At 42.0% G+C, this 23815-nt stretch overlaps 1 long non-coding RNA gene across 1 annotated transcript in view; it reads left to right on the top strand.

Annotated features, from left to right (window-relative positions):
- The first annotated feature begins 17047 nt into the window (after positions 1-17047).
- Positions 17048-23815, top strand: part of LOC144334452 (uncharacterized) — a 40643-nt gene continuing 33875 nt past the window's right edge. The window contains exon 1 of the long non-coding RNA XR_013404269.1: positions 17048-17157. This is a non-coding gene — a long non-coding RNA (uncharacterized LOC144334452). The remainder of the gene's footprint in view (positions 17158-23815) is intronic.

The following is a 23815-nucleotide window of genomic DNA, read 5'->3' as shown; positions in this document are numbered from 1 at the left end:
ATTTTCCCTATGTTTTACCATTTTCTTTCATGATATTTCTCTCTCATGGATAGACAGAAAGACAGACAGATATACATAAAGATATATAGATATAAAGATATACATAAAGGTATATAGAAAAATATATATAGTCGAGATTGTTTCCTGACTTCCATCTTTACTCCAGTCTCAATTCAAAATTCCAAATCTAATTGGTGTTACCTTGATTAGTGTCCCTCCATGGTAACCAAAGCATCAAATTCAAATTATAGCAAATGTCTATTTGGAGTTTACCACTGGGGATAGAGGTAGTATTAAAGAGAGCTGATTATTAACTGAGCAGATGGTCCTAATAGAATCTTCTATGAAATAGGTTACAGGTAAAATACAGATAGCCAGTTTGTATAGATATTCACGAATGGGGTTGAGAAAACCAAATGAATGCTTTATGAGAAGTAATATTATATTCACAAATTAAAGTGAGAGTGCATTTACCTAGAGCTAATGTGCTAGGCAAATGCACGGTCTTCAAATTGAATTGCAGCTAGTAACAGCCTCTTCATTAGATAATAAGGGTAAAAGGCTTGAAAAACTCCTCAAAGTGAACCAACAGCATACTTGTATTTGGAATAGGAGAAACTGACAAGATCTTATATTGCTGTAACAAATTTTGCTCTTGGAATTATCCTGGGAGAACTTTTGTATTAAACCAAAAATATTGTCCTGGATTTCCACATCCTCATGTCAGAATAAAAACACCAAAATATATATAGCTGAAAGATAGCCACCATAAAAGCTACCAAGTTTAACTCACTTCCCATTTAGAAAAAAAAAAAAAAGGTGCAGCTCTCTGCTCACACAGTTTTGTTGGGGCCAACCAGAGTGGATTAAGCCTTGGTCACAGAAAATACTTTGATTTACGGATTCATCACGAGGCTGTGAGATTTACAATACTTCCACTAGGTGGCACCAGCAACACCCTTTTAGAAAAGGTTGAACTGGTCAGAGAATTCAGTTAAGTCACAAAACCAGTGCTTTGTTCTTTAACATAAGGTTGAGGAACTTAGCCACATCGCTGATTGTTTAACTCCTGACTTTACATTACTGACTTTCAAGTAAGATTTAATAGTAAGAACAGCTTGCTCCAGGTTTCCAAGTTTTTGCATATGAGTTCCCCTCGCTGATCTCTCAGAAGTGAGCCGGGATTCTGTTGTTATGCCCAGACCGTTTGTTCCCCAAAGACCACCAGAGTCCAGAGTCAAAGCCAAGCGGCAAGGATCTTTACGACAAGTTCGAACCTGGTCCCTCCATTCCACAGCATACAAGAGGGCCTCGAACAATGCGAGTGCTTGCTTTTTATAGCCCGATGTAAACAGGATATGTAAAGTTACAGGGAACAAGGTAATTCTCTTGGTTACAGCATTACAATTGGTTAACATTATACATTTAGCATTCCTTATCGGAGATCTCCCAGGTGATGTTTTTCTGAAGTTTGAAAGAAATATGGAGGAATGTGTTTGTGCTGGGCTCAGGAAGTTGGGAGATATATGGGGGATGTACCTCATTCCTTTCACTGTCATCCTGATTTGGTGGCTTGATGAAGCCACCAAGACCTGAAGCATGCACCCCTTAGAGCAAGGGCTTGTGAGTCATCACAGGCCCCTGGGTGACAGACTCCAACGTGATCTACAAGATGCACAATGTACACAACCAGTAGAATCAGCACTCCAAAGAGAAAACAAACCAGCACTATTCTGGCACCAAGAGGGAGGAAAATCCAAACTACTAGGCATGATAAATTTTGTTTTCTAAATAAAAAAGTGGGCCAGGTGCGGTGGCTCACACCTGTAATCCCAGCACTTCTGGAGGCTGAGACGGGTGGACACCTGAGGTCAGGAGTTGGAGACCAGCCTGACCAACATGGTGAAACCCCGTCTCTACTAAAAATACAAAAATTAGCCAGGCATGGTGGCAGGTGCCTGTAATCCCAGCTACTTGGGAGGCTGAGGCAGGAGAATTGCTTGAACCCAGGAGGCAAAGATTACCAACCAAAACAGTGAACAATTGCGTATTACCTGAGGGCAATGGCGAGTTTAGAGGAAGAAAAGCTTTACAGTTTCCAAAGTTGCTTTCTCACATGGTTCAGTTTTTCTAATTTTTTGGACTTTTATAACTGCCTGGTATATTGAAGTATGCGAAATGCTGATTTAAGATTCCTTGATTTTGTTCTACCTCACTGCTCACAAGACACTCAAATTGAACTGCAGCTAATAATGATCTCTGGAAAATAAAAAAATGTGCTGAGTTTATAGCAACAGCATGGCCATTTTTGTAAGAATTTATCATGATGTCTTAATTGACCTGAATTGCCAAAACTGCCAGAGGTGTGTGAACCAAAGCAACTCCATCTTAAATAGGAGCTGGGTAAAACAAGGCTGAAATCTACTGGGCTGCATTCCAAGACTGTTAAGGCCTTTTAAGTCACAGGATGAGACAGGAGGTCGGCACAAAATACAGGTCATAAAGACCTTGCTGATAAAACAGGTTGCAGTAAAGGAGCTGGCTAAAACCTACCAAAACAAAAATGGCGAAGAGAGTGACTTTTGGTCATCCTCACTGCTACACTCCCACCAGCGCCATGACAGTTTACAAATGCCATGGCAACGTCAGGAAGTTACCCTATGTGGTCTAAAAAGGGGAGGCATGAATAATCCACCCCTTGTTTAGCATATCGTCAAGAAATAACCATATAAATGGGCAACCAGAAGCCCTCGGGGCTGCTCTATGGAGTAGCCATTCTTTTATTCCTTTACTTTCTTAATAAACTTGCTTTTACTTTGCATTGCAGACTCGCCCTGAATTCTTTCTTGCGTGAGATCCAAGAACCTTCTTTTGGGGTCTGGATCAGGACCCCTTTCCTATAACAAAACTATACCCTAAAATTAGATTCTGTGAGAAGGAAAATTTCTCTTTCATACATGAGCCTGAACAGGTAAAATTCTATTGCATAAATGTTATCTCAGTTGTACACGCATGGAGAAACACGCACAAGTATATGCAAAATTCATTGTAACCCACTCTAGAACTACTCATTCAATAACGTCATCACACATCAACTGGGCAAGGAACAATTGTAAGTACGTGATATCCAGAGAATTCTGTCTGTTAAATTTTGGTTGCAATGAAACTGGACTTACTATCCAAATCCACCTGTTACATCTTACAGTTTTTCATAAGTGAAGATATTGATGCTTTTTTTTTTCATAATTTATGCTGGATTAAAGGACATTGCCCAAGCATCCTTATCTGTGTTCCATCTTTTGTGCTTATCTGTGTCCGATCTTTTGCACCAAAAATATGTAAAATTAGCAACTAAAAAGTTTTATTTATTTATTTTTTGTTTGTTTTTAAATGGTTACATATACCAGTAGCCTTCCTTTTCTGGACGATCTTCTCTTTCCTTTATTAGACTGGGCACTAAAAGCCTGCGCAGGTCACAAGCAAAACCATTCATGTGGCCCTTCCAATTCTATCTAAAAAGAGGTGTTGTATTCTGAGGTTAAGAGCATTTGCCTTTCTGGGTTGTATCCTTTGGCCAGCTCGTGCTTTGGCTTAGTGAGTGCCCAGCGCCTTGTGGCTTTGCTTCCAAAACAACGCAGGGAACAAGAAGCCTGAGCTGTGTTTCAGAGCACATGGGGTACAGTGTGTACGCTAGTGCTGGCTCAGTTTTTGGCCAACTCTAGTTTGGATTATTTTGAGCTGAGCAGAGGGCTGGGACACAGCATCAACTGTGCCTCCAGCCTTATCCTTTTCCAAACCCACTTGCAAGGCTTTATCCCTTAATAAATAAGATATCTCCTAAATACTTGCATTCCTAATTTCATAGGAAACATCTAACTTGTTTTATGGTTTGAATAACAGCGAGATAAGATAAAGGTTAAGGAAGCAGAATCCTAAGGAAGCGAAACAGTGGGCAATATTGTGCAGTCGTGGTAATGGAAGTCAGATACTTGGCAACAAAAGTTACCCAGGTATTATGTGGGATTAACTGGAATATGAATTAAGGGCTCAGAGCTATTTCATGAGAATGTCACTGTACACCCGGTATATGTAATATGCTTCTACTTGGTATTTACTTTTAAAACATTTCCTGAAATCTTTCAATGGGGCAGCTTTGGGGACTAGAGGAATATGGAAATATTGTGTGTGCTGTGTTTACATAAGATACTAAAATTTACAGAAACTTATTAGATTATCTGATTTCAATTCCTTCAGTTTACAAATAAGAATCTGGGGCCAAGAGAGAGGAAATGGTCTTTTCAAGAGCATAGAGTAATGTTGAAGACTAGGCCATACACATCATTCACTTTTCTCCTTCTAGCTTGTTAACTCCTCTACTCTCCTCTAATCTAGGCCAGGGCATAGATTGTCTATCAGGGGCATGAAATGTAATTCTACTGTAATGATACCACTAGCCTGATGGCATCCATGTCCCAGAGTCAAGGGAAGCTGAGCTGATGTCTCTATATTATCTTGGATGCTCAGCCTTTGCTGACCATGTTCTCCCCACTGCTGAGGCTGCTTGACCATGACTGACCTTAGTCAAAAGAGATTGAGGGAGTTGAAACTCAGTTGTCTGGGGTTCAATGAAAAATCTTTGCTAGAACAACTTTGACTTTGTATCTACTTTTGAAAACTGGGTTTCTGTGTTTTCCCCAAGATTGAATCCCCACTTTTGCTACAGCATAGCATACTGGATCTCTCCATTATCCTCTATGCCAGAGTCTCTGCTTTCTATTTTTATTTTATTTTTAACTCTTATTTTAGATTCAAGGGTACATGTGCAGGTTTGTTGTATAGGTAAACTTGCCCCCTGGGGGTTTGTTACAGATTATTTAGTCACCTGGGTACTAAGCTTAGTACCCAATAGTTACTTTTTCTGCTCCTCTCCCTCCTCCCACCCTCTTCCCTCAAGTAGGCCCCAGTGTCTGTTGTTCCCCTTTTTGTGTCCATGTGTTCTTATCATTTAGCTCCCACTTATAAGTGAGAACATGTGGTACTTGTTTTTGGTTCCTGCGTTCGTTCATTTGCTAAGGATAAAGGCCTCCAGCTCCATCTATATTCCTGCAAAGGACATGATTTTGTTCTTTTTATGGCTGCATAGTATTTCATGGTGTATGTACCACATTTTCTTTATCCAGTCTACCACTGCTGGGCATCTCGGTTGATTGCATGTCTTTGCAATAGTGACTGGTGCTGCAATGAACATAGTGTGTGCCTTTGTCTTTGTGGTAGAATGATCTATATTCATTCCGGTATATACCCAGTAATGAGATTTCGGAGTCAAACGGTAGTTCTGGTTTTAATTCTTTGAGAATTGCCATACTGCTTTCCACAGTGGTTGAACGAATTCGCACACCCACCAATAGTGTATAAGTGTTTCTCTTTCCCCACAACCTTGCCGGCATCTGTTATTTTCTGACATTTTACTGATAGCCATTCTTACTGATGTGAGATGGTATCTCATTGTGGTTTGATTTGCATTTCTCTAATGATTAGTGATATTGAGCTATTTTCACATACTTCTTGTCTGCACACATGTCTTTTTTCCAAAAGTGTTCATGTTCTTTGCTTACTTTTTGATGGGGTTGTTTGGTTTTTGCTTGTAAATTTATTTATGTCCCTTATAGATGCAGGATATTAGAGTCTCTGCTTTTTAAATATTCTTTGTCCAGTGGATACTTTTTTGCAGACAGGAATCTTGCTATGTTGCTCAGGCTAGAGTGTCATGGCTATTCACAGATGCAATCATGCACTACAGCCTCCAACTCCTGGGCTCAAGAGAACCTCCTGCCCTCAGTCTCTTAAGTAGCTGGGACTACAGGCACCTGCTATTGTGCCCAGCTTCTTTCTTTTTGGTTGACTTGAGGGGCTTAAGTTCTGGTTCCCACCAGAGGTTGGGTCCCACTATTTATTGATGAGAGGCTGGTCTCTGCCTTTAGTGAAGACATAAATATTGAGACAAATACATACAACAATCTTACATTTTACTCTATTTCAGACATTTTATATTTTTCCTCTCCCTTTTGCCTTTAGCCATAAGGTTGACTTGTTTCTTCAGAAAGAAAATAGCTGTCAGCCAGGCGTGGTGGCTCACGCCTATAATCCCAGACCTTTGAAAGGCTGAGGCAGGTGGATTGCCTGCAGGAGTTTGAGACCAGCCTGGCCAACATGGATTTAGTAGAAACTCTATCTCTACTAAAAATACAAAAAATAAGCTGGGAATGGTGGTGGGCGCCTGTAATCCCAGCTGCTCAGGAGGCTGAGGCCAGAGAATCACTTGAACCCAGGAGGCAGAGGTTGCAGTGAGCTGAGATCGTGTCATTGTACTCCAGCATGGCTGACAAGAGCGAGACTCCATCCCCTTCTCCCCCTGGCCAAAAAATAGCTTTCAACTGCAGAGGCCTGCACCCCCACTCGCATGAGTGCACACCCCATAGCCTTGCTTGAGGCATTGTCAGCATAAACACCAATCCCAACCTTTATTCTTCCAGCTCCCTCACTGTCATCTCCTGCAACAATACATGTTCTTTGACCTCCTCAAGACCACTTTTACCAAAGCCCAGGCCTGTCCCTGACACTTATGAGGCCCCTCCTCTGGACTGGTTCTTCTCTTCTGATCCCTGGCTTTGCTCTGCATTGCAAGCGACCTTAAGTGCAAGGTTATGGACACACCACCTATAGGTCCTTCCACATCTGCTGACCCGGTAGCCCATTGGCCACCACTAGGAGTGTGCACATCATTGAGGGGATCCACCCTTGAGAGAATGAGCCTGTGGAAGATGCCCTCTGAGGCCTTGGAAGCAGGAAATTCAGGGGACCTGTGGTCTAGAGCAGCGCTGTCTGAGAGAAATATAGCACAAGTCACATGCAGAATTCCACATTTTCTAGTGACCACATTAAAAGCAGTAAAAAGAAATAGGTAAAATGAACTTAAATGATATATTTTATCTTTTTTTTTTTTTTTTTTTGAGACAGAGTCTCATTCTATCACTCAGGCTGGAGTACAGTGGCGTGATCTCGGCTCATTGCAACTTCTGCCTCCTGGGTTCAAGCGATTCTCCTGCCTCAGCCTCCCAAGTAGCTGGGATTACAGGTGTGCACCACTACACCCAGCTAATTTTTGTATTTTTAGTACAGACGGGGTTTCATCATGTTGGCCAAGCAGGTCTCGAACTCCTGACCTCAGGTGATCCACCTGCCTTGGCCTCCCAAAGTGCTGGGATTACAAGAGTGAGCCACCGCGCCCAGCCAATGAAGATTTTTTAAAAAGACGGTTTTACATCCTGTTTCTCATATAAAGTCTTCAAAATCTGGTGTGTGTTTCATACTTAACAGCACATCTCAATTCTGACCGGCCACATTTCCAGTGCTCAGTTGCTACCTGTAGCTACAGAAGGGGACAGTGCAGGAAATGGGTGGGTACAGGTACCCGAAGGCATATCCTTGTACCTGCAGAGAACTGCAGCCTGGGGAGAGCAAAGCGGGCCCTGATACAGGGTGGCGCTCTCACCTTTTCAAATCTATTAGCCTCCTTTTGTCTCACTGTATTCTGAATCTACCCCAGATCTCTAGACACCACTCCTGCTCCTTTGCCCTTTTCACCACTCCAGCCTACCAACACTTGTATTTGCTTTCAAGATGAGGAACATGGAGGAATTGCTGGAGGAAAACACAAAGTTGTCGGAATATGAATTCTCCACCTTCACGAGTATTGGATTTTATTTTTTTATTCTTTATTCTTTATTTTTATTTTTTGGAGGTGGGGATGGAGTCTCTCGCTCTGTCACCCAGGCTGGAGTGTAGCGGCGCGATCTTGACTCACTGCAACTTCCGCCTTCCGGGTTCAAGCATTCTCCTGCCTCAGCCTCTCGAGTAGCTGGGACTACAGGTGCCTGCCACTGTGACCAGCTAATTCTTGTCTTTGTAGTAGAAATAGGGTTTCACCATTTTGGTCAGGCTTGTCTCAAACTCCTGAGCTCAAGTGATCCACCCGCCTCAGTCTCCCAAAGTGCTGAGATTACAGGTGTGAGCCACGGCGCCCAGTCAGGAGTATTGGTTTGACGATGGGGATGCTGCTCTGTGGCTGCAGTGAAGAAATTGGAACCAATGTGATAATACAGACAAGAAATTGTCTATAAAACATTGTGTAAATCAGCCTCAAGGCAGTTCTTTACCTGCTCCCAGAAGAATGATGTGAAACTCTGAAGAAATTATATAGCCCTCCTGAGTCTCAGTTTCTAAAATATGGTTGATAATAGTAACGAACATGTATATTTTCTATGTGCCAGGGATGTTTACGTGCTTTACATGTATTAATTAACTTATTGTCACAAAAGTTCTATTTTTGTTCTTATTTTATGAGTGAGGAGGAAAGCACAAAGAGGTGAAGTGACGTGTCCTAGGTCACACAACCAGTATGTGGAAGAACTGGAATTTGAACCCAGCCATTCTATCTCTAGAACTATGCACTAAACTGCTACTTCCTCAGTCCTGAAGATGGCGGTAAGGGTGGGTTATGGGTGGTGGAGGTGTGGGTGAGAGGTCTAACAAAATCACACACAAACCACACCCTCAACACCAGTATCTGAAGTCATTCTTTCAGGTTTGCAGCTGTGGTCCTCAAGTACTTCCTCTGTCTGTACAACCTCAGGACCACTTCTCAGTTTAGTGAAATAAGTGTTTGTATATCTACTGTGTATTTTTGAGGGCATAAAGTTCTGTTTTAAAAATTCAAAAAAAAATCTATCTAGAATTAAAACTAAAAACATGAATCATGGTTTTTTTATTTGCAACTAATAAGTCTTGCCTGCCTTCATTTGGTTCTGGACAAACAGAGGGTCTTTCCTTGATGGGTGGTGGAATCAGAAGACCCTTCTGCCTTTTGTGAAGACCATTCGACCATTTAGCCAACTACTGAACTATCCATACTAATGGTGATTATTGGCATGGGAATGTGGTGGCTTAGGAAATAGGAACAAATGCCCAAGAAAAGATGCATTATTATTGGTCCACAGAATAAAGTTTAAGCTTTGTTTGAGGAAACAGTTTTTCTTTTACTAGATATCTTAGTTAGGCTAGTTTTAAAATTTGTCTATATTTCCTGAGCATATACAAAGCCAAGGGAGAATGGCCCAGTGGTTTCTAAAATACAAAGAATATTAGCCAGCCATCAGGAATTTCTCTCAGGGAAATGTGAAGACCAGATGGGATGATGGAAGCACTGTACTTGGGATATAAAACATCTGAGACTAAAATCTTGCTGGATGCGCAAGTGGGCATGGACAAAAAGTGTTGACATCCAACACTTCCCTGAACCTATTTGTTCCCATACTTACACAACTTGGCCATGCCATATGACCCAGTCAGATGAAGTACAAGATAGTCATTTTTTCCAAACATATGCCTGACTTTATTTCTACATCAGTAACTGAATCAACTCTGAGGATTCATAGAGTTGCTGAAAACACCAAATCCTCTTGAGCCTTAACCCATTGTTTTAAAACCACATGAAGTGGATGCAGTCATTCCACAGACAGCACATCGACATGGCCACACCCTTAGATCACCGGAACGTGTCTCACGCTACCTGGAGGATATGTTAATCTCTCTCTGCCAACTCCAGTAGTAACTGACGGTTGATGCTATCAACTCCCAATTCCTCCTCCTTGACAAAAGGAAGAAGATAGTTTAAGGTGTTCCCTTCAGTTGTATAATCATTGATGATTCTTTACTTAGTGAAGAAGGATTAAGACTTTGGACCTGGGGGTAAAAACACACCCTGTAGAAGCATAGTTTTATACCAGCTGGATGCATGTTACTGAATATGAAATCACAATCATCAGAATTGAGTCAAGTTTGAAAAGACTCTCTGTATATCCCCTTGAGGCTAATTCCCATAGTTGGAGCTCTCAGGAGGTGGGCAAGCTACCATTAATAAGACTGTCGTCCAAATTTCTTAAAATAAAATTTAACGCTGAGTTTTTGTTCATTGCTTCCTAATTCACTAGGGATAGTAATACTGTGTATACAGCAAATCAATTCTGATTACTGAGGTTGTTGGTATATTTTTCAGGGAGGAACTAAAATTAGGTTTAGTTTCAAAATGGAGCCAAGCCACTCATGTGAGAAGTTTAAGTAAAAAGTGCCAGAATAGCATACAAAAGACACTCAAAAAGAAAAAAAAAATTAAAAGTAGCAGGACATATTTAGTTCATCATATAAATTGACTGGCAGGTTAGAGTTGCAAGATATCAGATTATTTGGTCTATATAATTCTACAATCTAGGGGTAAACAACATTCCCATGGCAAAGTAGGTACATTCTCATGGTTGCTGACCACTGGGGACATACTTGGTGACCAAGAGTAGAGTAGTTTGGGGAATAACAGGTCCCTGAAATTAATGGTGTCTCCCTTCTTACTCTCAACGAAAGTGCAAAAACTTCCAGTATTCCAGTGACTCCCCATGTAGCTCCTCTCTGAGGTAGTATAGTTCTGCTGCAATCCCTAGACAAACAATCTGTTAAGAAAAGTAAAGACAGACTCATTTTATCTGTGTGGCACCGAGTAGTTTCATCGTTTACCTGTGACAAAGGATAGTGACTTCAGCATGCCCTCTCAGGCTGGCAGTCCCCATTGTGATGGTTCCTGTACCGGAGCTATGGTGATGAGGTGACTATGATGATCACCCGCAGGCCAGGGCCGGTTGTAGAACCTTGAATGAATCCAGCAGGCTTTCTGCTTTGGTGAGAGTCATGTTGGCTACAAAGCTTCCCAGGTTCACGGCTTTATTCTGACTCAGAAACACCCCTGTGTATGAAATGCTGGTCACTGGCTTAGAGGAGGGTTTAGACGACAGGAGCTGATTACAGTGTGCAAGGAGAAATGGAAGAGAAATGGGAGGAAATAAGGGGCCTTGGATTGGAATAAGAGAAAGAAAAGACTGCATACTCTGCAGCTATTCACCTGGCTACAAACTGCTTTGTCCAAAGGGCACTTGGGAGACGTGCCTCCCACCCCAAATGGGCACACATTAAACAGTGCCAAAGTGGAATATGCTGTCTGGAGTGTGTGTGTATGTGTGTGCTCATCAGGGGAGCTATTACATCCACCTAGTCCTATTTTCCTGCAGCACGGGCCACAATAAGAGCACATGAGTCCTAGAGCACAGTGACTGGAAGATCGACAGCCAAGACTAGAAGTGGTCCCACAGCCTCTGCAGACCCAAAGATACACATTTAAATTCCCTCTTTGGAGATACCCAGAATTTCTTTTGGTGTTTTGGCCACAGCAGCACCGCAGCCAAATGTGATAATGCAGCACAGTAATGCCAAAAAAAAAAAAAAATCAAGGTTTGAATTTGAGCTCTAGCACTTTCAAGCGTCTCTGTATTTTGCATTCTTGTGCATTAAAATGAAGATAGAAATACTTGCCTTGCCTACTTCACAGGGTTGCTCTAAGGATCATATAAAATAGCATCTTTGAAATACGTAAATGATAAAGTATGTATTAACATGAAGTATTGTTGGTTATTTCTAGATCCCGGCTCCCTCTCCCTCCTTCCTTTTTTCTTTCCTTCCTTCCTTCCTTCCTTCCTTCCTTCCTTCCTTCCTTCCTTCCTTCCTTCCTCCCTCCCTCCCTCCCTCCTTACACTCCTACCATATTCTAAGATCTCCAAAGGCTAAGTGCTAAGCAATGGGGAGTTTGGCTTGCATCACTGGAAGTTATTATTTAAATCATCTCTGAATGAATTCACTTATACCTCCTCACATTTAAACCAAAGGAATCATCCAGTAACAAACACTAACAGGAAGGAATAGAGGCACAGCAAGTTCATACAGCATATTTAGAGCTCATTTATTATATAGAAAACCATCTTTCAGATTTTCTAGACTAATAAATATTTTGTCCCTTCCTTTAGTTTTTGGTATTTCTTTAAAATCCATTTCTTCAAAACCTTTTGGCTTTGGAATTAGGATCTCTAAGGTGTTGAACCAATAAATTTAGAAAGAGACTTCTGTCATTACATGATGTCGAAGCCAGTACAAACTAGACAGGGAAAATACAGCCCTGGAACAAGCTGAATCTTGTAGTCCATTTGTGGTTTTAAAATCATTAACTTGTGGGAAAGGAAACCCAATTATACTGTAATAAATCTTATTACAGAGAAGAGGTTTAAAGCAAGCACATGTTTAATTAATAACCTAGACATTATTACTCACTCACAGCCTTCCTTGCCTTTCATGTGGTAACATACTTAATTTATTCACCATTTTGGAAAATCTGTTTTGCCATCAAGCTCTAGTTCCAGTAAATGTAATACAATCCAGAGGATTGAGAGCGAGAGGATGATGAGGCTTATAGACCCCTAGTCTAGACTCTAAGACACTGCTCCTATTTCAGTGGGCAAACATTTGAATATCCCCTAGGTTGTCCTTAAGCCGAGTTGAATGAGCAAGGTAGGTGGGGACCCCTCTATTGTGTTACCAATTATAAAGTTGTGTTCTATCAATTTTACTGACTGGAGAAGAGTGCTTAGTAAAGGCCTAGCCAACCTTACACGTGCAATTGAAATGCCACTTCTCCATTAATTCAGATAGAATTCTCTTATCTTCCTCTTCTACAAAGCACATTGCTTTTACTTTTCTTCCAGCATTTGTATCTCCCATTAGCTGGCAGAAGCACTGTGGGATTACATCTTGTGCCTACAGCTCTGCCTTTGATATAGAACATTCTGAACCAAATTGGATTGAAGCCTGACCCTGATATGGAACTATGAGGCTCCACATAACACAAAACTTCTACAACACAATGATGGTGCCAATGTTTCTAAATGAGTCAAAGCCGCAATCGAAATGGTAACCTGAACAGGTTCATCATTGCCACATTAAACAGTAAACTTCTGGGGGCATGAGTAGTGAATGCATTTGATTCTGACAGACTCTCACACTGTCCTCAGCTTTCCTCTCCCTGTCTCTTCTAGATAATACGTTACTTGAAGGTGGAGGCACTAATTGTCTCTTATTGTTGATGATCTTTTCCTATCTCTCTGCCCAAATGTCAAATGCTGCTATAGCATATGTCAATGCTCGGTTCATAGTTTATGAACTGCACTGAGTCTACTTCTGACACATAATTAATTCATCCAATCCTTGTTACGTAGCTTCAACCCAAAGTTCTACCATCCTTCTGAGACTGTGCTTTCAAAGGTTTTCTGAATAGCTGTGTTTCCTTAATTGTCAAGCATAAGAGTCTTTATTCCTCATGTCTTTGCTATTTTTGGACATCAGGGAATGGTTAGGGGTGTACGCTTTTGACGCTGCTGACATCTGCCCGCTTTTCAAAGGTCCTGGCATCCATGGCTTCTGTAAGGTCACACTTGATTGGTGTTTCACTTAGTTCTCTTAGTTCTGAGGTTTTTTGCTTCTGCTTTCCCATAAATGTTCTCTAAGTTTCTCTCTTCAGGCCTTTGTCCTTGTCATCCTGCCTTTTCCTGCTTAATGAACTTCTGGCATTTCCAATGGCTCTTTCCTGAGAAGACACCGCCTCTTCAGGCTGTATCTCTAGCCCAATCTTGATCTGAATTTTGAGTGGCTGTTGCAACTCTCCATTTGAAGGTCTTGGTGGTGACACTGAACTTCGAAAAGCAAGACAGTGCCTGATTGGTCCCAGTTTGCGTCACCAATGTCATTCACCTCTTGTCGCTTATCTCCTGATTTCTTCCCGTTCTTTGACCACATTAGTGCTTTTCTGTTCTTCCCACCTATCAAACTTATTCCTGCCCCAGGGTCTTTGCAATTGCTCTTCCCCTTCGGGGCCCACCTCCCCTGGTTCTCCACATCGCTGACTCCTTACTCTTCGGCAGCCTTGAGGCAGCTACCCTCTTTCAGGGCACTCTGTTCTACTTCCTCCATGGGGTTTATCACTCTCTCAGTGTGGATCTGATACCTGTTTGTTTAAATGCAAGTTCTATGAGACTGAGTCTCGGTCACATTGTAGCCTTAGCACCTAGCCCCCATTAGACATTCCATTACCGAATTCCGCATTAGGAAAACCTGGGTTTTAGTCCTAGATCTATTATTGACCAGCTGTGTACCCTTGGGCAATTCACTTTGCCTCTTCAGACAACCGTTTTCTCTTCTGTAAAAAGATGGAGTGCTGATTTTTAAACCACTTTCCATGCGTCATCTAAGAGGCCCGCCTAGGTGTGTGTTGGGGTTGGGGAAGTAACGAGAGGAGGCCTGAGTAGGAAGTACCTGGGACCCTCCCACCCAATTTTACCCCAACAAGAATCGTTTTCCTTTTATTTTGCTACACATTCTGGACTCCCATTTAAAATTTCACGTGCAGAAAGATGCCTACATTAAAATTAAACATATAAATTTTAAAATCACTAATTCCGATCATTATTAGGCTTTTTTCATCTTGAAAAAGACCTTTCCTGTCCTCCTAAAAGTCAGTTTGAATTTCCTGGTACTATTTTTGGTTTTGCCACACAAATCCAAAACTTCAGAATTGTTTTTGACAGATTCCTGTTTCTCCCCTCCTCCACCCAGCTAGTTGCCCCATTCTGCTAAATGCCTTCCTTATCAGTTTCTCATTTTTATTTCCACTGCCTAAGCCCTGGGTCAGAACCTGATAACCTCTTAACCAGACCATTGCAATAGCCTGCATTCTGTCCTCCCTGCCTCCTATGATGGTCATCCTTTTCCACACAGTTACTAATTTATCTGTCTAAACAATATTCTAGTAGTTTTTGTGAATCTAAATGACTTATCCAGGATCCTGCCCTAGACAAAGCACAATTTATGCCTACCATGTCCACAGCCCTCTCCTCACAGTACCATATACAGGTGTTGCCATGCTCTCTGCCACAGGATCCCACTGTCCTGGCCAAAGCATCTGGCTAGACATATACAGTCTGGGCAATGACCTCTAAGGTAACCCGGCAAAAGAACTTTGCCTAACAGGTGTTCTATATTGGATGGCAGTCGACTGACTAATCAGATAGTCTCTCACAGAAAATTTAAATACAAGATTTGAGAGAATCCACAGATATTAGGGTACAATAGAGTGAAGAGATACAGAAAGAAGATGTGTCGAGCAGAAGCTATGAGTCAGGAGAAGTCATGAGTGGGTGAGAAACCATCTCACAGTGAGGGGAGCAGAAGGAGTTCTTTGCCAGCAAGAACAGAAGCGGAAATGGAGAGAGAGTTGCTGACCCGTAACGCATGTTGTATACGCTACTTTCTCCATGAAGCCACCCTTTCTCACACTAGACCAATGTCATCTGCCTTCTGAACACAGCACTTAATTCCTCTATTTTGGGTTTAATTCCATTTTGTATCTTTTAGGGCTCTTTGAATGCAAGTAGTAGAACTGAATTCTAGCTAAGGATGCTGGGGAGTTCACAGAATTGAAAGAAAAGCTCAACTCCTAGGTATCAGGAAGGACAGGATCCAACAGAGTCCTGTTAGATATTGGATATTGGAGCAGGAACCCAGACTTCCTCTGGCACTCCACTGAGATGATTCTGCTCTCCCGCTTCCATCTTACACTAGTCCACCCAAGACTGAAACTCCAGAAAGAGAGAGCTGCGTTCTCTCGGCTTAAGGCCATCAGCCACTCTTGGTGGGGCAGTGTAGGGATGACTAGACTTAAAGCCCATAGCACAATGACCCTGGGGGACAAGGAAGGGAAAGGTCCTCAGAACAGAAGTTGGATATTTTGCAAGCAAACAAAACAAAACAGATTTGCAGTACATACTCTTCGTATTTTATGATTATTTGCAGAATTGTCTTTTTCTTCACCTTAATGGAGGTAAGTAATACATTTTCCCCTTGAGGGAAGTACCCATTCTTTTCTTTGATTCCTCAATACGTACACTCTTATTACTAATGGCTAATATTTGTGGAACACACACAATGCACCATGCACTGTGCTGACTGTGTTATGTCTGTATCATCTGATCTTCTCGGCAGACAAATATAGTAATTCTATTATTAAGCTCACTTTATAGGAGAAAAAATCATGGCTTGAAGAGGTTAAGAATTTTCTTAGAAACACAGCTAGTAAGAAACAGAATCAGGATGTGGACTTTTGTGTGACCCCAAAGTCCATGTTCTTAACCACTCTGATGCAGTGACTCCACAGTATATGAGATGATTGATATAGATTTCTAATAAAAGTGATAAAAGTGTTTTCCTTGCTTGTTCAAAAAATCTTTTAAAACTTCATGTAGTCCTGTACATATCTACAACTTAACAGATCTGGTGAAGACTCAGAGAAAAGCTAAGGAGAGGTAGCGAAATGCAGAGAAATCACTGAGGAAAGAAAGCCTGAAAACAAATTATGATCGTCAGTGTGAAAAACCCCAAAGTACATGGTCAAGTGAACCCCAGTGTCCATGGATGAAGAGACATCCAGGTTGTTGAAAATAAATGAGACTGGTCGGGTGCAGTGGCTCACGTCTGTAATCCCAGCACTTTGGGAGACCAAGGCGGGCAGGTTACCTGAGGCCAAGAGTTCAAGACCAACCTGGGCAACAGGGTGAAACTCTGTCTCTACTGAAAATACAAAATTTAGCCAGGTGTAGTTGCACGTGCCTGTAATCTCAGCTATTCAGGAGGCTGAGGCACGAGAATCACTTGAACCTGGGAGGCGGAGGGTGCAGTGAGTGGAGATGGGGCCGCTGCACTCCAGCCTGGGAAACAGAGAGACACTCTGTCTCGAATAAATAAATAAATATAAAATAAAATAAAAGAGACTGCCTATGAGGACCTTTTGTAGACTGAGAGAACATGAATATTTTTACTGTAACACATAGATCAAAATGTAAGTAAAACCATCAAATTTTAAATAAAGTTTCAGTTCACATGAAGGTTAAGGCTCTCTGGGGCTGCCACTACTTTTGCCAGTTGAAGTTAATGGAGCTTTCCACCACCCAGCTCCTGCTGAGGGGCCTGGAGGCAATTTGAGCTTGCTTCACTTCCTCGATCTTCATGTTCTTAGAATGTGACTTCCCCCTCTAACCCCGAGAGAAGTAAAACTGTCAGGATTTTCAGGCTACTGCTGGAAGTGGGCGCTGAAAGGACGAATTTGCTTCAAGGAGATCTCATGTGAGTCATTTGTGTTCCTAGAATGCAGGCCTCAGCAGGGACAAAAGACAGCATGGGCAAAACTGAGCTGAAATGAATGGTATCCGAAGGCTTTTGTGGCTCAGGTGACCGTGTTCTGTGCACTGACTTTACAACAAAGAATCATGGTTGTACCCCTTTCTGGGTCCCATCCCGGGGATCTCAGCTGAAGGTGTACCCCATGGCAGGGTTCCCATGTTTGGAAAAGACGACAATTGAGGGTAGGGAGTGGGTTACATGGAAGTTGGTGGCTTCCTCCACACTGTGACTCATTTAACCCATGTTCTGACCATCACTTCCATCTGCCTTCAGGCTCTTTGGATAATAGGGAAATAAAATCTTGATTCCTTTCTTTTCATTTTCTGCAGCACTTTTTAGCAGTTTTTGCTGATGAACACACACTGAGATGTGCTAATTCCAACTCCCGGGTTGTTTGAGATGTTATTTCACATCTGCTTCAAAGCTGCTTCGTTAACCTTTTGAGCGTCTCTGTCTTTTTATCTCCTCTGCCTCTGATCTAATTAGATTATAAGTCTTTGAGACCAGGATGGATCTTTTCATTCTCCTGTATCCCTGAAGGTACATCTCACATGTTTACAAGAAACGTAGGAGTTCATGATTGACCAATAGCAAACAGAAACTGTTTCTTCATCCCTATGCAGTGTGCGAGTGTCTGGGCTGGGTTTGAACAAGAAAGAATCACCTTCCAGGTAGAAAGAACCGATCAATCAGATAAGAAAAGTATAAAGTTTTTCAGTACGAATTTATGTAGATGACTCAAAACACATGGAAAATAAAGGAAATATGGAATGTTAAAATATTTTTGTTTTCAAGAAGGTGTTTTTCATCAGTTCATTTTATTTAGAACATTATCTACATGGGGTCAAAATATCATTTCCTCTTACCCTATACTTAGGACAGATCTATTGTTTTCCTTTATTATTAATCAAAAATAATTCCAAATTAGTTCCGCATTAGACAGAAGTGAAAACATACACCAGAGGCCAAAGTCACCCAGTAGTCTTCATCATTTTTTCAGAGAAAAGAAAAAAGGATCTGGTAACTTCCTCCTTATTTAACAATATGTCACTCCCTTGTTTAAAACCCATCAGTGGCTGGGTTCAGTGGCTCATGCCTGTAATCCCAGCACTTTGGGAGGCCAAGGTGCATGGATCACCAGGAGTTCAAGACCAGCCTGGCCAACATGGTGAAACTACGTCTCTACTAAAAACACAAAATTAGCCGGACATGGTGACGCACACCTGTAGTGCCAGTTGCTTGGGAGGCCGAGACAGGAGAATTGCTTGAACCTGACAGGCAGAGGTTGCAGTGAGCAAAGATCGCACCACTGCACTCCAGCCTGGGCAGGACAGACTCCATCTCAAAATAAATAAATAAATTAATTAAATTAAACCCATCAATGGTTCTAATTGGCTTCCAGAATTCAATTGAGACTCTTCAGAATGGCTTATAAACATCCACCTGTCCTGATGCCGTGCACCCCATCTGCCTCTCGCTCTGTGGCCCCACATTCTCCTCTCCCCCACCTCCATACCTCCCCACCCCATTGCAGCCTAGGCTTCAGTCATTCTTTTAGTTCCTTGAAGATGTCATGCTCTATCCTTTCTGGCCTTAGTATATGACATTTTTCCCATCCCAGCTAACTCCCTCTTCAACCTTTAAGTTTCATTTTAAATGTCACTTTATCTCAGAAGTATTCCCTGGCTCCAGGTTTGAGTTAGGGGCATGGCCTCCCCCAACTTTTTTGGCCTTACAGTTGCCTGTCATCTTTTCTGTATTCTCCTTAAGACTGGAAACTCAGGGTACGGCAGGGATCATGCAAAGTATATTCATATATGTGTATTTGTACATATCTGTGTAAGCTTAATGTACACATACATGTATATATAATAAAACAAGTAGGAGAGAGGTAGAAAGATTTGTTTCCCTTCTCATGATCTAGTGTCCTGGAGTTAGGTATTTTCAAGTGCTGGGCACAGGGAAACCCCGGGTTACCCAGAAATTGGGAGTTCATGGTGAGGATGCTCGTAGACATGAGGAAGATAGGTGGAAGCTCTGCGGGCTCACAGCCATGGCATCCTTGGAGCAGGGCAAGAAGGACCCTGAGACGCAGCCCCATACTTTAGAGTGTCTTACATATTTAAAAAACGTTGAAATATAAAGACTTTTTGAATTTGGTATCATAAGAAGGTTTTTGAAATTTTGCTCCCCCTTTGAGTGAATGGCATTATGAGAGAAGGAGGCACAAGCTGCTTTGGCCCACAGAGTCAGTACAGACAAGGCTGAGAGTGCGGCAATATGTGCACACGGATAGCAGGGTCGGGGGCGGGGGTCACGTTTAAAATTGTCTGCCTTAAATCACATGAAGTGGGCATCTATGCAGATGAGGTTACGCAGATATCATTGCTCCCTTGCTCCTCCCTGCTGGGGTCGTGTAGTTTGCGCAGGTGTTTAGAACCACCTGAAAATCTTACGTCAGAAAAGTGAGGTATTGGGGAAGGTCATCTATGCATTATAGGGCACTTGAACTAGTCAATTCGCATTCTAGGCTTGGGCAGGTCTAGTCATGCCATGGTGTCAGAGCCCAGCTTCCAGCCTGTCTTGCCCTCAGGGAGCCACACTCACACTCAGGCTGACAGGCTGCTGGCCTGGAGGTTGGGGGGCTGGGGGTGGGAGGTAGTGAAGGGATGGGATAAAGTGGAAGTGGGGACGGGAGTTCACATAACTTTGGCCTCCAGTCTGTGAGGGCCACATCTGAGGAATAAGCTGCAGGCTGTGGGTTGGGAATAAGAGCTGAGCCATGGGCATGGGTTGATGTATAACTTCTAAATATTTAGACATATACTCAGTAGGTTTCCACTTGCATTCTTATCATTTACTCCCCTCCAGTATTCGGAGTAGTCCTCCACCCAGCCTTGCTTCGTAATCAAAAGCTCCTGTGCTAATTGACTTCTTATAAGTGAACCTCATTACTTTCTACTTTAACTTTCTATTCAAGGAGTGATTTAACGTTTTTTCCATAAAAGGTATAGTTAACAAGTAGGAATTGTATATATTTAAGGTGTACAACTTGATGTTTCCTACGTGTATATATTGAAAAATGATCACCACAATCAAGCTAATTAGCTTGATTTATCACGTCCTATAGTTACTATTTCCCTCCTTCCTTCCTTTTCTTCTGTGGTGAGAAGACTTTAGACCTACCCTCCTAGCAAATTTCAAGTAGACAATTCAGCATCATTAACTGTAATCACGATGCTATACATTAGATTTCAAAAACTCATTCATCTTGCATAACTAAAGGTTTGTACCCTTTGCCCCACATCTCCCCAATTCCCCATTCCCTCAGTTCCTGGCAGCCTCCATTCTACTCTCTGCTTCCCTGAACTTGATTTTTTAGATTCCACATTTAAGTGAGAGCACGCAATATTTGTCTTTCTGTGTCTGACTTATTTCACTTAGCATAATGTCCTCCAGGTTTATTCATGTTGTTGCAAGCTTTTTTATGTATGAGTACTATTCTGTTGTGTCTCTTTCTTTGTGCATATATATAAATATATATATATTTTACATATATAAAGTATATATATATGAAACTCCATCTCAAAAAAAATGTGAGATATATATATATCTCTCTCTCTCACATTGCCCAGGCTGGAGTGCGATGGCATGATCTTGGCTCACTGCAACCTCTGCCTCCCAGATTCAAGTGATTCTCCTGCCTTAGCGTCCCAAGTAGCTGGGATTACAGGCATGCACCGTCATGCCCAACTAATTTTGTAATTTTAGTAGAGATGGTGTTTCTCCATGTTGGTCAGACTGGTCTCGAACTCCCGACCTCAGATGATCCACCTGCCTCAGCCTCCCAAAGTGCTGGGATTACAGGCGTGAGCCACCGTGCCCTGCCTAGCACATTTTCTTTATCCATTTATTCATTGTTGGACATTTAGGTTGTTTCTATATCTTGGTAATTGTGAATAACACTACAAAGAACATGGGAGTGGAGATACTTCTTCAAAATCCAAATTTCATTTCCTTTGGACATATACCTAGTGGGAGTGACTAAACTTTTTTTGTGTGTGTGTGATAGGGTCTTGCTCTGTTGCCCAGGCTGGAGTGCAGTGGTGCCATCTCAGCTCACTACAACCTCTGCCTTCTGGGTTCAAGTGGTTCTCGTGCCTCAGTCTCCCAAGTAGCTGGGATCACAGGTGCCCACCACTACAACTGGCTAATTTTTGTATTTTCAGTAGAGTTGGGGTTTTACCATGTTGGTCAGGCTGGTCTCAAACTACTGACCTCAAGCGATCTGCCTGCCTTGGCCTCCCAAAGTGCTGGTATTACAGGCATGAGCCACGGCGTCTGGCCAGGAGTAACCAAACTTTTAAGGTGCACTTGTACTGATCCTATTTCTGTCTCTACTGATTTACCAATATGCCCATGTTCTTTCTCTGAGAGAGAATCCAATTGGTTGACCAGTCATTATTCAGTATGGAGCCTCTCTGTTGGGCAGACCTTTTATGACTATGTTCCAGAGACTATTTTCCCACCACAAGAGCCTGGGTAAGGGATCACTCTTTGAGCTAATCATCTGTGGTGGCGTTGGCAGGTGACACGTCCGTATCAGCATGGTGACTTTTGCTCGGGAAAACACTTTGGGCAGCAGCTCTGAAGAGGCTGCAAGCAGAGGAGGTGCTCAGTCCCATGCCCTGTACGTGCTCTTTCCCCCATCCCATACCCCTATCTTGGCCACTGAATGCAACTTTTGCACTAATTTTTTTTGAACAGTCGTTTGAGCAATTTTCGTCGTTCCCACTTAAAATTCACCAGCTGTGAAAATGTGTGAGAATGTAATCTAAACCATTCTGACTCTTCTGCAGAAGAGGAAGAAAAAAATAAGAACTCTTCCTACTTCAGTGTATGACTTAGAGCCTTTCACATTATTTAGGAAGATGTGGTCAGCTTATTTTACTGTGAATTGACTAGGGTTACAGTCATACATTATGTGTCTGGGTTTCATTTCCTCTGCAATGATCAAAATTCGTCTTAATAAAATTAAGACAGTGGAAAAATAAACTCTGTCTATTTGTAGACAACACATAAACTTCTTTTCATCGCACAAGAGTTCAGACAAGTTTAGTGACTATTTTTTTGTATAATCTATAGAGAAACAGAGAAGGTTAGTTATAGAGCTATATCATCATGTTCTTAAGCTGACCTAAATACTGAATTGGTCATTTTTTAGTCCAGCAGTTTGGTCATACAGCCCTAGTTATCTTTCATAATGTTATGTGGTACCTACCACTCTGAATGGTGTGCTATGCTCAAAAGTAAACCAGGCTGGGCTCAGTGGCTCGTGTGTGTAACCCCAGCACTTTGGGAGGCAGAGGCAGCTGGATTACGTGAGGTCAGGAGTTCAAGACCACCCTGGTCAACATGGCAAAATCCTGTCTCTACTAAAAATACAAAAATTAGTCGGGTGCAGTGGTGTGTACCTATAATCCCAGCAACTTGGGAGGTTGAGACATGAGAATCGCTTGAACCTGGGAGCTGAAGGTTGCAGTGAGTTGAGATTTTTCCACTTCACTCCAGCCTGTATGATGGAGTGAGACTCTGTCTCAAAAAAAAAAAAAAAAAAAAAAAAAGGACCAGTAGGTTGACCTCACTCTTTCATGCCTACTATTGGCTCCTTACTCACCTTTCCTCTGAAAGTATGCAGCAGAATTGGATAATGGGCTTTCCCGGGACGCTTTTGAGTTATGAGTCTCACCTTCCTGAACCTAGTTCTACAAAATGTGGATGTGGTGTCAAAGGTTTCTGTAAAATGACATATCTCAGTCTTTGTTCCACCTTGGGAGAAGAGCAGAAAAGAGATGAGAAAAATTGAAGCTTGAATTTGTTTTAACTAGAGAATTCAAGTTGTCAGAATCAAGAAAACTTCAAATATTGGATTTTTCAACTTTGATTATTCATTGGAACCAATCACCAGAGGGCTATGTTTTCTTTTTTTATTTTTATTTATATATATATTTAGAGACAGAGTCTTTCTGTGTTGCCTAGGCTGGAATGTGGTGGATATTCACAGGCCTGATCATGGTACACTACAGCCTTGAACTCCTGGGCTCAAGTGATCCTCCTGCCTCGGCATCCTGAGTAGCTGGGACTACATGTGAGTGTCACCATGCTCGGCCAGAACTACGTTTCAAACACTCACACTTTAGTGCCAACCTGAGGATTCCAATGTCAAAGTCAAGGGTGGAGATTGGCATGTGTTTATATTTTAAGTTTCTAATGGTAAATTGATACTTAGGCAGGTTTGAGAACCAGTAACTTGGATGACAGGTTTATAATTTGCTTTTTTCCCTCCTCCGTTAGTAAGCAAGAGTTTTATTTCACTAAATGATAGACAGCACACATTGGTGCTATCCCTGCCTTAGGAGGAGAAAAGTTGGTTTTCAAGAGTAACCTACTCAATCCACCACAGCCCTTGAAAGAAAAGTGTGCGGAATCAACAAAACAGAATCATCCAACAACAAAGCGGCCTGACTTTGGATATTTACTTCCCTCAGAAATTCTTGTGTTTCCATATCACTTCTGTTTCTTATTGTGTTTATTTCGGGGA

The sequence above is a fragment of the Macaca mulatta genome, chromosome 14 (genome assembly GCF_049350105.2).
Source record: "Macaca mulatta isolate MMU2019108-1 chromosome 14, T2T-MMU8v2.0, whole genome shotgun sequence".
NCBI classification, from domain to species: Eukaryota; Metazoa; Chordata; class Mammalia; order Primates; family Cercopithecidae; genus Macaca; species Macaca mulatta.
Note: the sequence above shows the minus strand (reverse complement) of the source record. Positions and strands in the feature narration are given on the sequence as shown.